Genomic DNA, 15,288 nt, shown 5'->3' on the forward strand with positions numbered 1-15,288 from the left:
TGATGAGACATGGCCCCTGTGCTCGAAGAAATGGGATTGTAAAAACTACCTGAAGTGGCTGAACTTTTAACTGTGCTAATTATCTGTAACTACCCCTGGGAGCTGAGCTTCCCATAGTGAGCTGGCTGGGCCCTCCCAAGTTTAGCTATTCTGCAAGTGGCACCAATGTTAGAGTCTAAACAGACGGTGTGACCTTCAGAGATTAATCAGTTAAAGCGTCCCTTATGAAGCTGTTTTAGATTATTCTTGACAGTAGCTGTTTTTGACAGGAGAAGGTCAAAATCAAAGTCCTTTTTCAACCATTGTAGGACACACGTCTGCATCAAATGTAGCAAACATGCAGAAATCATTGAGGAAGGGGCAGGCGTTGTTTTTAACTCCCCATTTTCATGCTTTCCTTTAAAGCAGAGACGCTTGGAACATGACAAATGGGGAAAAATGTTTTCCACCTGTATGCCCAAGCCTATCTGTGGAGACACATAATACCCCTTTGCGCAGAGTCTCTAACATATTTGAACATTTCCCCCTTTGATGTTGAACCATGGGTCTTAAGTGCGCTCCCCACAGTCCACTTTTGCTCTGTGAGTCAAATTGAAGTTCTTGAAATGGGGCCGATGGCTTTGCTGGAGTGTGAATGTGCTCTCGTTCTGTAAGAAAGAGGAACCCAATCAGGGCATTGTGTTTCAGTTTCTTTTATGAAATAAGTCACTTTCTGGCAATTGCTGTTTGCTTTTAAAAGCTGGAAGAGTCAATTTGGGGTCTAAGGGGCTGGAGAGGAAGCCCCCAACTGCTGGCAATTGCTTCTTGCTCCATGTGAGTTTGAAGCTATTGTCCAGGCAAGAGAATGTAGGGTAAGTCGGCCTCGATGCAGGGGATTCCGTTTCAAATACACGTCATATCATTTTCTTTAATTCAGTTGGATGGACCTAAGTGCATAATAGGCTTAAAAACACAAATGAGACTCAGTCTGTTTATTGGGAATCATTCAAGAATTGATTTATTTTCAAGGAAATAATACATTCGTAGCATTTTCCCTCTGCTGTATGCACTTTCCTTTCTTAAGTATAAGACTCTACTGTGTCTGTCTGTGAATAGAGAATGATGTACTGTCACCCTCAAGATTTGCTTTTGGAAAACATCTAAAAAAAATCCCACTGCCTTGGACACATTGCAAGGAAACAATGGCGGCACTTCCTGGCTTTTAAAAAACGTGAACATGATTTTGACTTTAATACTGGAGGCCAGAAATCTTGAAGTAAAATGAGACTTCTGATTCTTTCCCTGATTGTGGCTGCAGACAGGAGGACCAGAATCAGAAAGAGAAGCTCAGGATACCTTCACAGCAAGTCTTCCCTACCCCGAGTGGAGATGTGGGAGAGGAAAGAATCATCTTTTAAGTTCCGAGAGTCTCAAATCTCTTGCAGAAGTACAGTCACTCCATCTGTCAATCAAGAATATATTGGAGTGCTTGTGTGCCCAGATCTGTGCTGAGTGCTGCTGTTGGTGCCTTATAAGATGCTACTCCCTACAGTCAAGGCCTGTTTTAGCTTCAGGAACATAAAGCAAGTCCAGAAGACAGTGTGCCACACCACAGAGCTATCACCTCAGTTCCTCAGATGTAGAGATTTCCTACATTTGCAGAAACTGGTCATGTGGCCCAGTTAAATTCGTCATTTGAGGTCTTCATTGATTTTGCTGTCTTTCTGATAGACTGAGTGACTTCAAGTGGCTGCCACTGTGCTGCTCATTGAGGAAGATATCCACAAGTATAAAGTAGTATCTTTGCATTCAAAGAGGTTGTCTCATTAGAAAACCATATGTGGAAAAGTTAAGTAGCAATACAAGGCAGTCTAAGAGGTAGAGCCCAAGTGTTCTAAGGATATGTACGGAGAGACCTCATTGTAAGGTCAGGAAGACTGTCAGTTTTAGTTGCTTACTAATCAGATTAGGTTATTAAAGTAAATTCTGAAAGTTCTCTTTAAAGTCATCCAGTTGACAAAAAATAAAACAAAACAATACAAATCCCCCCCTACCCTCCAAAAAAACCCACGATCTTTAGCTAGGTTAGCAGGTTAGAAAGTAGAACTAAAGAGCCTGTGATAATAAATTGTGATAAAGTACCAGCAACAATACCAGGTGCCATTCATTAAGCTCTTATTCTGTGCTAGACATTGTGTGCCTAGTGATTTCCATGTATTTATTCAACTTAATCCTCATTACAATCTTACAAGATAGGTACTTTTATTTCATTTTACAGATGAGGACATTGAGATCCAGAATGAATTGATTAGCTTGTCTAAATGGTAAGTGGCAGAGGTGGAATTCACACCAGATTTGCGAATTCCAGAGTCATGATCTAATGACCACAGTATGCTGCCTGGATTCCATCTCATGTGGCCCAGATAGTTGTATCTGGGAGGGAAACTGGACTCTAACTCCTGCAGTGGCTTAGCTGTGTGGGTCTGGAATCACACGGGATAAGAGTGTACAGCTGCTGATACAAATGTATCTTCCACCCTACCACAAGACCTCCAACTTACCTCTTCTGAATATGGGTTTGAAGAAAGGGCTGAGTGATAATTCAGTGACTATAGTATATGCTATACCAAATATGAATCCGGGAGAAATCAAATACCAAGGAATATTTGAATGAGAATGAAAATCTAAGGCCAGAGTGTTTATCAGAGAAGCTGCTGCTTGTTTGGGGAACAGAGGGATGGGAGCATTTTTATACAAAGTTACTAAGAGGCCATGGGGATTTGGGGCTCAGCAGTCACCACTGCTTCTACCAACTTTCTGGGAAAATAATTGCTAATCAGTAAGCTGCCAGCCAATTGTTTAATTTCCCCTTAGACTAATTGGACTCTGATCATAAACACCTCAAACCAGTGCTCTCTGACAAGGATGCCTGGAGCTCAGCTCTGGGATGAAGCGTTGACTCCTCCCAGCCCGTGACAGTTTCGCAAGGTGTGGGTGAGGAAGGCTAGGAGGAGGCAATGCCTTACCATTGATTGGAAGAATCTGTCACTGTCTTCAATTGCTGCCTATACTGTTTTTCTGGGGAGTGGTGGGGCTTTCAGGGGCCTCAAAGAGAGTGGCTGTTATCTTCAGCTCCTGTGTCACCAAACGAACTTCTTGACAAAATATGCTTCTTGGTTTTTAGCAAGCATTCCAAGCATCCAGTATGGAAATAAATATTGATCCAATCAAACAAGAAGATCTGATGGAGGGCTTAATCTATGCCTAGAACTGAGTGGCTTACCTCAAATAACAGAATAATTATAAGCTGTATGACCTTGGGCAAATTACTTAACCTCTCTGATTCTCTGTTTTCTCCTCTGAAGAATAGAGATAATAATATGATTTGCCTATCAGAGCTGCTGATAGGATTAAATAAGACAATTCATGTAATAAATTTAGTACCATTAGTTTTGGAGAGGCCCCCTGAAAAGAAGATCCTTTTTAGTTTTTGAACGAGAAGATCACTGAGCCTCGAAAGCTCTAATCCCATGGTCAATCCTGGGTTTTTTCCCAAAGTTTGTTTTCAGGAGTGGGCACTTAGTTCACATGAAGACATCTCGTGGTGTTATTTAGAAAATGAACTAATTTTCTTCAAGAAGTTTTTAATAATTTTAGGTAATCGTGATGCTCATAGACATGGGTCGTTGGCTTCTGTTTCTTGATTCAGAGTCTAAACATCTGCTCAGTGCCGTGTTATAGGTCAGCTCAGCCCTCAGCTCATTTGTTCAGCTCCATGAACCGACAGACACTACAAGCGTCTGCACCTGCAATGCCACTAGATGCCCCTGCCGTCCACACCTCTCCAAGACACGTAGACACGTGAGCTACACCCTGGGCACTTATCCTGGGCTAAGAGAGTGAGCAGTTTTCAGAAAACTGAGATGGCAGGTCCGGTTAAGACTTCCCTCCCTTTCTCTTGGATTCCTTACAGGTTCTGGTGAGAAAACAGGCAGTTAATATGCAGAGTTCCTGTGCTTAAAACACTGAGAGAGAGAGAGAGAGAGAGAGAGAGAGAGAGAGAGAGAGAGAGTGTGTATGTGTGTGTGTGTGTGTGTGTGTATATATATATATATGTAAAATTTTTTTCTCTGCACTTTAAAAATACATATAACTGTAACACTCTTCTTTGCTCATAATGAACAAAATGTCCAAAGTAGTGCTTAAAATACATTTTGAACAAACAGAAGCTGCATCTGGAAACATGGTTAGTGGGAAGTACAACTGTTTGGAGGGGTTTATTTTTTTTCTTTTCCTAAGCAAATGCTCTGAAAAGAAGCATTTTATATCAGAACAGCTTTTTCTCGAACCTGTTTTAAAGTTAATTATCAAAAGCTTGCATCTTCTATCTCTTGCCTATGGATCCCTGCTGGGTCTGTTGTTTAGCTTTCCTTGGGAAAGAGTCGCTCTATAGAAGATCATCTACACGGTGTCACAGTCCAGGGACTCTAACCGTCCTAGCTAATCAGCTTAGAACATCAGTACCTCCTTAATGTGGGATTTGGGACCTTCTGGATGCAGGGCGAGAAGCTGAACTAGTCTGCAAGCACATCACTTTATTTCTTTTGCTTTAAGCAAGAATAATTTGCCGTTTTTCTCTCATCTTTCTCCCTTGTTGTTTTGCCCCTGAAAACTGTGCAGCAAAAGCAACCTCCAGGGTGGACACTAAATCTTCTGATGCAGGCAGAGCAGTGATAACATCTGAACTGAGGGTGCTTTTCCAGGGCATGCTTGACAGATGTAGCAGGGCCTTTTAGGATTTAGTGCTGGAGCATATCTATTACCCGCGCTGCAGCACAGCTTGGCAGGAGCTGTGTGGTAATCTCCCATGAATTCTGTCTGACTTATCAGAGCGGCTGAGCAGGTTGCTGCAGGACGCAGAGGCTCTGCAGCCAGTTGGGAAAAGGCAGACCTTCTCTGGAAACTCTTTGAACTCTCTTCTGTGGGTCACGTTTCTGAGGTGGTGTTCTCTCTGCTCTGGAACCTGTCATCACCTGGCCCCCTTTGCTTTTGGAGATATCGTGGCAAATTTGCTTTCACCTTACTGGCTTCTGAGTGTACAGTTTCAAGAGACCAAATTTAATTTCTAATAGGGCCAAAGTGATTGCTTTAATGGAGGGGCAGGCTGCCTAGGTCTTTGACAGGCGGAAGCAAATAGAATGTGTGATAGGAGGTTTTCTTTCCCTCCCTTCCGTCTCCCTTTCCCTCCCTTCTCTTCTTCTCCTCTTCTCCCCTTCCTCCCTTCCTTCCCTCCCTCCCTCCCTCCATCCCTGTCCCTTTCTCCCTTCCTCCTGTCTCTCTTTCTTCTTCCTTTTTTCTTTCTTTCTTCCTCCCTCCTTCTGCCTCTCCTCCCTGCCCTCCTCCTGAGCCCCTCCCCGCTGTGTCTCACCATGTTCTTGTCTTCCTGCCCTGCCTCCCTACCCATTTTCTCCCTCCCTTCCCCTTCTTTCTTTGTCTCTGGCCCTACCAGAGGCCTAACTTCCCTACAGGTACAGCCGAAAAGTCTCTTTCTACCTGGCTCCTGCCCCAGGAGCCTCATTTGGTTCTACCTGAATGTGCTATTGGGCATCATCTTCCTCTGCTCTAACAATTACCTTGGCATTTAAAAAAAATACCAAGATTGATCACAAACACCAAATTGTTTAGATCACAGATTAAAGTTTAATTTTGGAGTTTTGCTGTAGGGTTAGAATTAGCTTCAGCGTGAGTATAGCATAGGAGGTGCTGTAATTTGTTTTAAGGATAAGGCCTTCGGGCAGCTGTGCATAAAATGAGCATGATTCCTTATTCCCACGGTTGATTTTTGAATGGGAGTGCAATTAGAATTTTTTCACCCAGAAGCACATACAGTCAGAGCAAAGATAATACCTTGAATGCATATCAGCTTAGGAGACCTCTCCTGGAAATTTATTTATTGTTCACCAAGTCCTAATGTAAAGAGATCCATGTTTTCCATAATAACAATAAACTCACCCTTTAATTTCAAGTCTGGTGTATTTGTAGAGACTCTTGCAGTGTCCATGTTTTTATTAAGTGAGACTACAATGGTGAATTTTAATGTTGCTCAGAGAAATGTGGAACCAGTCACTTTTCTTTACAGAACAGAACCCCTTAGAAACCAAACCCTGGTAAAGCAATGGCCTCTCTTATGTCTGCGGTGGCTGCAGAGGTTCTCCTGCTATGGCAGGGAACCCCACTCCCAAATGGTGTCAAACAGTTACCTTTCATGCAGAGGAATATGAAGGTAATGTTTTTCTGATTAATGATGTTGATCACATTTGTTCTCTACGGCAGAAATGTTAGAATCAATGTCCATGTAATACTTGTCATCTGGCCTCACTGACTGGTCAGTGTGAAAGGGTGGCAACTCCATTGGGTCTGCATTAGAAGTTGGTATAACCTTGCTGAGGAAAATTCTAGCAGAGGCAAATAGTTATCTGGCTATCATCTATTTATTGATTTTCTTTCTTGTTTTTTGAGATAGGGTCTTGCTCTGTTGCTCAGGTTGAGGTGCAGTGGTGTGATCATAGCTTACTGCAACACCAAATATAGGAGTTCAATCAATCCTCCCACCTCAGCCTCCTAAGTAGCTGGGACTACAGGTGCACACCACCATATCAGGCTGATGTTTAAAAAAAATATGTAGAGACAGAGTCTCACTATGTTGCCCAGGATGGTCTTGAACTCCTGGCCTCAAGAGATCCTCTTGCCTTGGCCTCCCAAGATATCAGGATTACAGATGTGAACCACCATGCCCGGGCCTTATTTCTTTTAAAGGTCCGAATCTCAAGAGTCTATATTCTTCAAGGAGGGTTTTTTCCCCCGCTGGAAATCAAGACATTAAAATACGTATATTGATTAGCGTTTCCTAAGCTGAAAGGCGGAATAATATATTTTTTAAATACCCATCTCATTGAGATTTGTTTGAGTAAATGTATAACATCTCTTCTTCCTGTTTTGTTGCCTTAAAATCTTATAGATCATTTGGTTTCTGAAGGAAATTTGAGACTGTCAATCGAACAGTCATTTTTCCCTTCTCCTGGGTCCCCCTACTCCCTACCCAAGCAAATTATTAAGCTGAGTTTCATTTTCTACGAGACAATATACTGAACACAAGTTTTGGTTATGAAAGTATGATACATTTGCATTATGATATTTATGTCAGTAGGGACAAAAAGTACTTCATTTATAGCCATGTCTGGAGAATATAAATCCACAATAAGCTTCCTTTATGGAATATGAATACTTTCAAGGTAAATGGTAACTAACAACATTTTTGGCTGTCATATGTGAAGGGGTGATTTGGGTAATTGAGTCGAACAGGCTTCCCACGTGTTAAATGACGCCAGCTGGTTGTTGACCAACTGACTTAGTGCAAGCATTCCAGTGATGCAGTAACAGGTTCTTAGCGTCTGCACAGCCTTCCAGCCAGTGAACGTGTGCCTGGCTGGCTCTCCTGCAGGCGGCTAAACAGATGAATACCCATTTTCTAGGTTAGATCCCTGCTCTCCCGCCAGTGCTGAAATTGAAGGGAAGGTGGAATTCCATCAGTTGAAAACCCATTTTATTTATTTGCTCACTCTCTAAAAGCTAATCCCTCAAGGTCTTACTCCTTGATGCAGCCATTCCTAATAATTCTAACTCATTCTACCTATACTCTTTCCAATTTGTGCCCCAATTTAGAAAATATCAAGCTTTGTAGCATATGATTATTTAAAAATTTTCTCTCTTTTGATGCATATGCACCACTGGCACTTTCTTTTTTTAGATTTGAACCTGCAACTCTTTGTAAATTGAATTTTTTTCACTGAGTGCTATAACTTGGATATCTTTCCATTTCAATAAATATAATTCTACAGTGTCCCTCTAATTGGCTACACAGTATTCCACTGTTTGGCTACAATAAACATTATTTAATCAATCTCTCCAATGTTGGCGATTTGGTTAATTTTGATTTTTGTCTTTGGTCAATAGTTGTTATATTACATAAATTTTCACTCTCATTTATTACATAAAATTTCCCTCCCTTCCTCCTTCCTTCCCTTTCCTCCTTCCTTCCCTCCTTCTTTCCCTCTCTCTCTTTCTTTCTCTCTCTCTCTCTCTCTCCCTCTCCTTTTCCTTGCTGATTTTTTGCAAAGGGCTGGCATTCTGACTGTTCTATTTTCAGGTTTAATTTTTATTTTAATAAAGTTTTCAAGCAAAAAAAATTCACTTTCATTAAATTTTTGTATACTTTTTTGATTGTTTTTATAGAATAAGTCTCTCAAAGTAGAATACAAGAATTAAGAAGCATTTATACTTTTTAAGGCTTTTGAATAATTTTCTCAACTCATCCAATAGAATGATTCTACCAATTTATACTACTACCAGTTGTATGTATGAGAATGCATTTGTCTTGACACTTTCCACATTGTCATTAAAAAAAAATTAGTGCTAATTTGGTAAATGAAAATTGGTTTGTTGTTTTGGTTTGTATCTTCTTGATTTCTCTTAGTGTTTCCTTAGAATCTGTATTTGGTGTCATTTTCCAGTTGCTCTGATTTGCATGATAATGTTCTTTCTGTAACTCCTGGGAGCAGGGGGTATGTTTTCCACTTTCTGAAACAGAAATCATGGTACTAAGATGTGGTGGGTATGCTATGAATCCTTGTTCAATTGAATTAATTTAAAATATAAAAAAGATTGAAGAGCCATATCTCTTTCATAGGAATGACAGTTCAGAAATTGCGGAAACATTTGGAAGGATTAAAAGTGAGTGAACTTCTAATAGAAATGGAAAAATTTTAAGAAATCAAAGAAACTCAATTTTGAGAGGATGTTGGTCAATAACAATGTCTTATGTATTGCTAGTGGTGCACACACTTTGGAAAATAATTTGGCACTATCTCATAAGGTGACCATCTGCCTACCCTATGGCCTAGCAAACGCACTTCTAGAAAAATTCTTGCACATGTTCATGAATTTTCTTTACTGTCCTTCTCATAATTGCAAAAATATGAAAACTACTTGAATGTCCAACAAGAAAATTGATAAATACACCCGGGTATATAATGGAATGGAATATAAGTTATAACATGGATAAGTTTTGCAAATATAAAGCTGAATAAAAGCAGCCCTAGAACACAACACATCATTTTTGTAGTTCTCAAGAACAAGACAAGCTTAAGCTTACATACATTTATGGTAAAACAAAATTTTGAAAGCAGTAAAAACTTTTAAAAAGCAGTAGAAATGAGACTGTGATTATGTCTGGAGAAGAAGAAGGTGAGAAGGGAAAGAAAGATACATGTGGGAGTGTGTGAGTTAATTATAATGCCCTAATTTTTGAATTGGTTGGGGGCTCACATATATTCATTATATTGTGCTTTATAACTTACAGATGTGTTATTTGCAAATCTGATTGCTACAGATAATGTACTTACAAGATAAAGAAAAGAAAGAATGAAAGCAAAAGTAAATGCTAGAAGCAAGGGAACAGTTTCTTAAGTTTTCTAAAGTAAGAACTTTGTCTTTTTGCTTTGCTGTAATGTCTTAGTTGTTACGGTTGCTTATTTTTGAAATCACCACTTGCCAAAACTCTCTTCCGAGGTCATTGGTGAAAGTGCTTATTAATGGACAAATGTCCAAGGTGGCTTCTCCGCATGACCATCACCCCCATGTCCCCTAATGATTTCTCCTCTGATGAGCATCGCCTGGTGGATTGCGGGCAATGGGCTAGAATGATTCGGTTGGTCACTGATGCCTTTCTGGCCAGCTTGACACTGTTTTCAGTCACCATGCAGGCTGAATGGGTGACTTTCGGAAGTCACAGCGACAAAGTTATCTTTTTGTCAACAAAAATCTTCTACATTTGATTCTACATGTTGCTTTCATACCACCCTCAATTCTAAATCCAGATTCAGGGTATAATTGGATAATTCAAATAATTTTGCCACAAGGGAGAGCGAGGAAGCTTAAGTGTATCAGGAGGGGCTTTTCAAAGAGCAAAATTCATCTGCCTTGAAGTGATTTTCTATTCATGTATCTAAAATGGTTAATATCTTTTTGGGTAGTCCTCTATTTTTTTCTTTGTGTATTGGGCTAGAACAGCTGGAGATGATTTTGTCCCTCAGAGGACATCTGGCAGTATCTGGAGACTTTGGTTGGTCAGGGCTGCTATAGGGAGTGGGTAGAGGTCAGGGGAGCTGCTAACCTCCTACAGTGTACGGGGCAGCCCCCACAACAATATCAAAGTAACAGTAGTACTGAGGTTGAGAAACCCTGGCTAGGAATATGTTTCCTTTTCTGCTTGGGGCCAAGCGTTCTTCAGCCACCTGAGAAATATACCCTCTCTCCTGAATGTCGATCTACTCGGTAGAGTGTCCAGGTGTCAGGAAAGGCAGAGAAGAGTCACGCTTGCCTCTATGCCACACTGGCATGGATTTGTGGTCTGCTCTCGACAGATTTTGTCATTTACTGTCTCATGTAATGGTAAGTCAGCTAACTTCTCTTCTTCCACTTGAGTGTAGACAACTTGAAGGCAGGGCCCAAGTCTTATTTCCATGAAAACTCTTATGAAGTAAGTGCCCCAAACATTGTGCCAAATAAACAGTGCATCGAATGGTCATAAAGTTGGGAACTTTGTCTACAGAGGGCTAGTTGTGAGGAGCTTATAATTTTTGAGATTTGAGAAGGGCTAAATTGGGGAAGGGGCGAGGGATATCAGCTATCTCTCCCAAGCCCTCAATTATTGTGGATTTATAGAATGTTGTTGTATAAGGGCTGTTCTGTTGCATTCCCTCACCCTTAGTGGGAAGAATTTGAGACTCAAAAGGGTTGTTGAGTATTTTACCCACATTTGCCTAGCAAATCTGAAACAAGGGCTCCATCCTGGTCCTTCCTCTTCTTCACTTAGCTGCCCAGCAAGTTGTCTTCTGAAGGCCTGCCTGAGGCACTGAAGTAAAGGGCCCGTTCTGTTCAGGACCAAGGTGTGTAATTCTGTGTGCGTCTTTGTTGGCCTACAGGGGCATGAATATACCCTGAATGTCAACAACAAGCACTAAACATGTAAGCATAGATGATCCCTGACTTGTTCTGGACCCTGGACAGGGGAGCTTAGGTCCCTTTCCGCTGAGTACTGCTAGTTCCTGTAGCTCCTTGACTACAGCACTTAACCATATTTTATGGGGTTGTAAATTCAACATCCATCTTCCATGCTGGCTTTGGGAGGGCAGAAACTATATTTGTTTTGTTCAATGATAAACACATATAAGCTACTCATCAGTGGTTTTCTATGAGTAAATAAATGAATAACTATTAAGTCAGGGACAGCCATTTCAGGCTGGGTTTTAGGGAACGTGTTGTTGGGAGGGGTTCCTTGCTGATGATATAGTGATTGCCAAAAGGGATGGAGAGTTGTGTGGAAGACACATTTGGCCTTTGTGGCAATGTGCTGGGAGCTCAACAACTCCAGGGTGAGCAGGACTGGGGGTGCGTGGCTGGTGGGGGGCAGACACCATCTTAGATGTGCCTTCCTGAGACCTGGAATCTCTGATGGCAGAAAGCCTGACTGGAGAAGTGGCCCCATCCACAGTGTGAATTTTTTTTTTTTTTACCATGGAAGCCACTGATGTCTGTTTTGTTTTGTTTTGTTTTTCTCCTCTTTTCTTTCTTTCCTTTTTTCTGAGATCATAATACCTGAGCAATCTGCTCAGGGCTTGTCATATGGAAGATGAGATAGTTCATTATCCTGAAAATTCTTCAATAGCTGCTCATAATAAGGTCAGTTAAGAACAGAGAGTCCACTATCATTCAAAATCTTCTTATTCTCATTGAAGTTTAAGCCAACATTATTTCACACATTATTTTTCTTCATTTCTCAGCTGGGGGCAGGGGAAATGCACAGGGCATTGCATGGATGTCAGATTCAACATGAGATGAGGAGCTCTGGCCCTTTTGCCTTGATGCTCCAATAACTTCTGATGGACTCGGTTCATTAGGAGACAGTGGCAGATGGATTTTTTTGGGCTCAGTGTTTATGTGGAATGGCTCCCTACTCACAGAGGCCACCAGAAGAGAAGCAGAAGAAAGGGCAAACGACATTCCTTTCTATTTTTCCACGGTTGCACCTGAAAGAGCAGAGAAGCTTGAGAGGGAACCTATCCCCAGACTCGCTCAGTTCTCCCTGGCCCAGAGCTCCCAGGACCTACCTTTTCTGGGATGCCTGATTTCCTCACTGCATCATGAACATTTTCCCACCAAGACCCCCTTTCAGGTCCTCAGTCATGCTGTTAGTCCATATGACAGGCCCTCCCCGTATCCTTCCATGGATCTAAGTCTGAGAATCCCTATCCACTGTCATCACCTTGTTCAAGACCCTAATCTTCCATGAAGCGTCTATCAAAGGCAAAATAGGGGTGGGGTGGGCAGGTGGCTTTTCTTCTGGATTTTCTTGACAGCATCTGAGGAGGGCAGGATAGTAGTGCTTATAGTAGGCATTAAAAATCTTCTTCACTTTATTATAGTAACACCTGATGTTTATTGAGTGCTTATTATGTACCAGTCAAGGTTTATTTCCAGCTTCATTTCATTTAATTCTCACAATACCGTTTGAGGTAGGTACTACAATGTCTTGCTTTTCCAGAAATTTGAGGCACAAGGAGAAGATATCACTTGTTCATGTTTATTTGGCCAGTGGTGGGGAGCTGGGGTTTGAACCCAAGCAATCTCAGAGACTATGATCTAATGACATCATGTGTCAAGTTCTGTTCTTTAGCGTAAAGAGAACCAGGACAGGAGTCAGAAGACACAGCAGTTGTGTTGGTTTTTGCTTTACTTTAACTGTCAGACTTTGGGTAAGTGGCTTTGCTTCTTTTTGAGTCTCAACATAATCATTTATAAGTAAGGACAATAAACTCATGGAGATAATATTACATATGTCACAGAGAACATTCATGAAAGCTGGCTAAACTCTTAACCTTAAATAAGTTATTATTCCACCATTGTTTGGTGTTGCATTATTGGCTATTGTTACTTGCTCATGGGTCTGTCTTGTCAACTGCATTTTATATTCATGGGGGGGCAGACACTGTGTCTTATAGGTCCATAATATCCCCCTGTACCATTCACTCTGATCTGGTCCTTGTTTACCACGTTGTGGCATATAGTAGGTGCCACGCATTTCCATGATTGTACTTAGTCCTCTTCAGAACCTATAACTGTTCCTTTTCCTACACTCTTGATTTCAAGTGTCTCCTTTCTGAATGTCACATCCTACTTTTTCAGCACTTCCAGTTCAACCCCCAGTGGGACCTTCAATCCACTGACTCTATTGCCTGCCTCAGGCTCAGATTCATGGTTAATGATACATGCGCACACCCAGGGATGTTTGAGCACCCTTATCCACTCCTTCTCCATTGGATTTTCTTGTCAAAATCCCAACTATCTGTTTACCCTGGGCCCATACCCAAGTAGCTTGATGTGGCTATAGAAATTAAGAACTTTGCTGACTTTAAATTTATGATGACACATATCAGTACCACAATCTTATCACACTCCCTTTGTGAATTTACTTGCCGTCTCTTCAAGATATTTCAAACCTCCTTTCCCTTCAAAGCATCAGCATTTTTTTTTTGTTTCTCCCTTTATGCTGAAGGTCTTACTTCTTACATCCTCAAGACAAACCGAAGCAATAGATGAGAATCACTTTGTATGTCTACCATGAAATGTGTGAGCCTACCTGCATCTGAACCCACAGGTTCCGTCTTCCTTCTTGAGTGGACTCTGCCTACCTCTGACTTCACAGAGCTCAGTTCATAATAGGTTCTAGCCAGACTGCCTGTGTCATTTCTCAAGCACACAAGGTCCTTCTTGCCTCAGGGCCTTTACACCTGCTGTTGACTTGTCTCCTGTGCCCTTCCTCCAGATCTTTGCATGGCTCACCCTTTCTCATCCTGTTCACATGCCACATTCTAAGCCAACTTTTCCTGTCAACTTTATCTAAAAAGAGGACTCCCTTCTCCATCCTATCATTTGCCATCTTCTTAGCCTGCTTTATTTTCTTCAAAGCACACGTCACTATCTGAAATACAATCTTTGCTTATTTACCTGTTTACTGTCTGTTTTCCACAGGAGAATGTGGACTCCATCACAGTGGAGAACTTATTTGTCTTATTCCTTGCTGTGTCATTTGCACCTGACATATAGTTAAAATCACCTGGTATATAGTAGATGCTCAACTAATATCTATTGAATAAGTGCAAAAAGGAGAAAAATTAAGACCATCTAAATGACCTTGGGTAAATCACTTTTATAGATGTCAGGGTGGGATTATTGGCTCCCCACTAGCTAATGTTTTTTCCAAGTCCTATTTTCCTAAATGAGAGGCGTTTGTGTGACCACAGTTATTCTCTATGATCCAGACACAGGTTTAGTGTGTGTTTAATGCCCATGAGTTCCACGGGTTCCATGTGAATTCCAAAGGCATCCGCTTGGCTGGGTTTCTGCATTGTTTGGCTCCAGTGTTCTAGTCATGGAACTTGAACAGTAGAAGATAAATTGAGAATGCTGTGGACATTCCGAGGGTGTGAGTGCCAAGAGATCACAAGGGAATTTAGTTAAGGCTCCTGTCCAGGGCAGGATGACTTCACAGAGCAGGCAGAGTGAATTCTCAGGCAGCCAGTGGCTCTGCGGACAGCATGTGCTGCCTTGCACTGACCGTTCTCTGGGTAGTTCCACAGGGCCGTGTGCTCAGTGACCCCTTTATTCCCATACTGGCCTCAGCAGATGCTGGTCTCCAGGAACTTTTGGTTTGAACTTAGGCAGGAGAGAGGCATTTGTGTGGCCAGTCTGGTGAGAAGAGTTTATGGAGTGTGATGTAAATCCCCATGTTAATAAAAATAATTGAGGCATTTTCTTGCATGTGTGCTGCATGCCAGAGTGCTAAGCGTTTTCTATTTTGCCTCATTTAATCTTCTTAACACTCCATGGGGAAGATAAGTGTAGCCTATGTTATTTGTGTGTCAACCACCTCTATGGCCCCACTCCAAGGAAACCTGTAGGTGTAGTAGACATAACCCCTCTGCCCACCAGTAGCTTCCCATTTCAAGCCCCTTGTCCCTTAGCTTCCATGCCTGAAGCCCTTTTCTCCTTCTATGTGGTAGCTGGCTCTGCCCATGTACAAGGCAGCCCAGAATGATAGGGATTTTAATTTGTCCTCAGGCAATCCTCAACTAATACAGCATGGGAGTTAGTAGATGCACATTCATTTCTCCATCCTTTAGGGGGACGATT

General features: G+C 41.6%; 1 long non-coding RNA gene across 1 annotated transcript in view; it reads left to right on the forward strand.

Annotated features, from left to right (window-relative positions):
* LOC118147476 (uncharacterized) overlaps positions 1-15,288 on the forward strand; it is a 43,546-nt gene that overhangs the window by 3,287 nt on the left and 24,971 nt on the right. The window contains exon 2 of the long non-coding RNA XR_004733936.3: positions 2,258-2,303. This is a non-coding gene — a long non-coding RNA (uncharacterized LOC118147476). The remainder of the gene's footprint in view (positions 1-2,257; positions 2,304-15,288) is intronic.

The sequence above is a fragment of the Callithrix jacchus genome, chromosome 14, assembly GCF_049354715.1.
Source record: "Callithrix jacchus isolate 240 chromosome 14, calJac240_pri, whole genome shotgun sequence".
NCBI classification, from domain to species: Eukaryota; Metazoa; Chordata; class Mammalia; order Primates; family Cebidae; genus Callithrix; species Callithrix jacchus.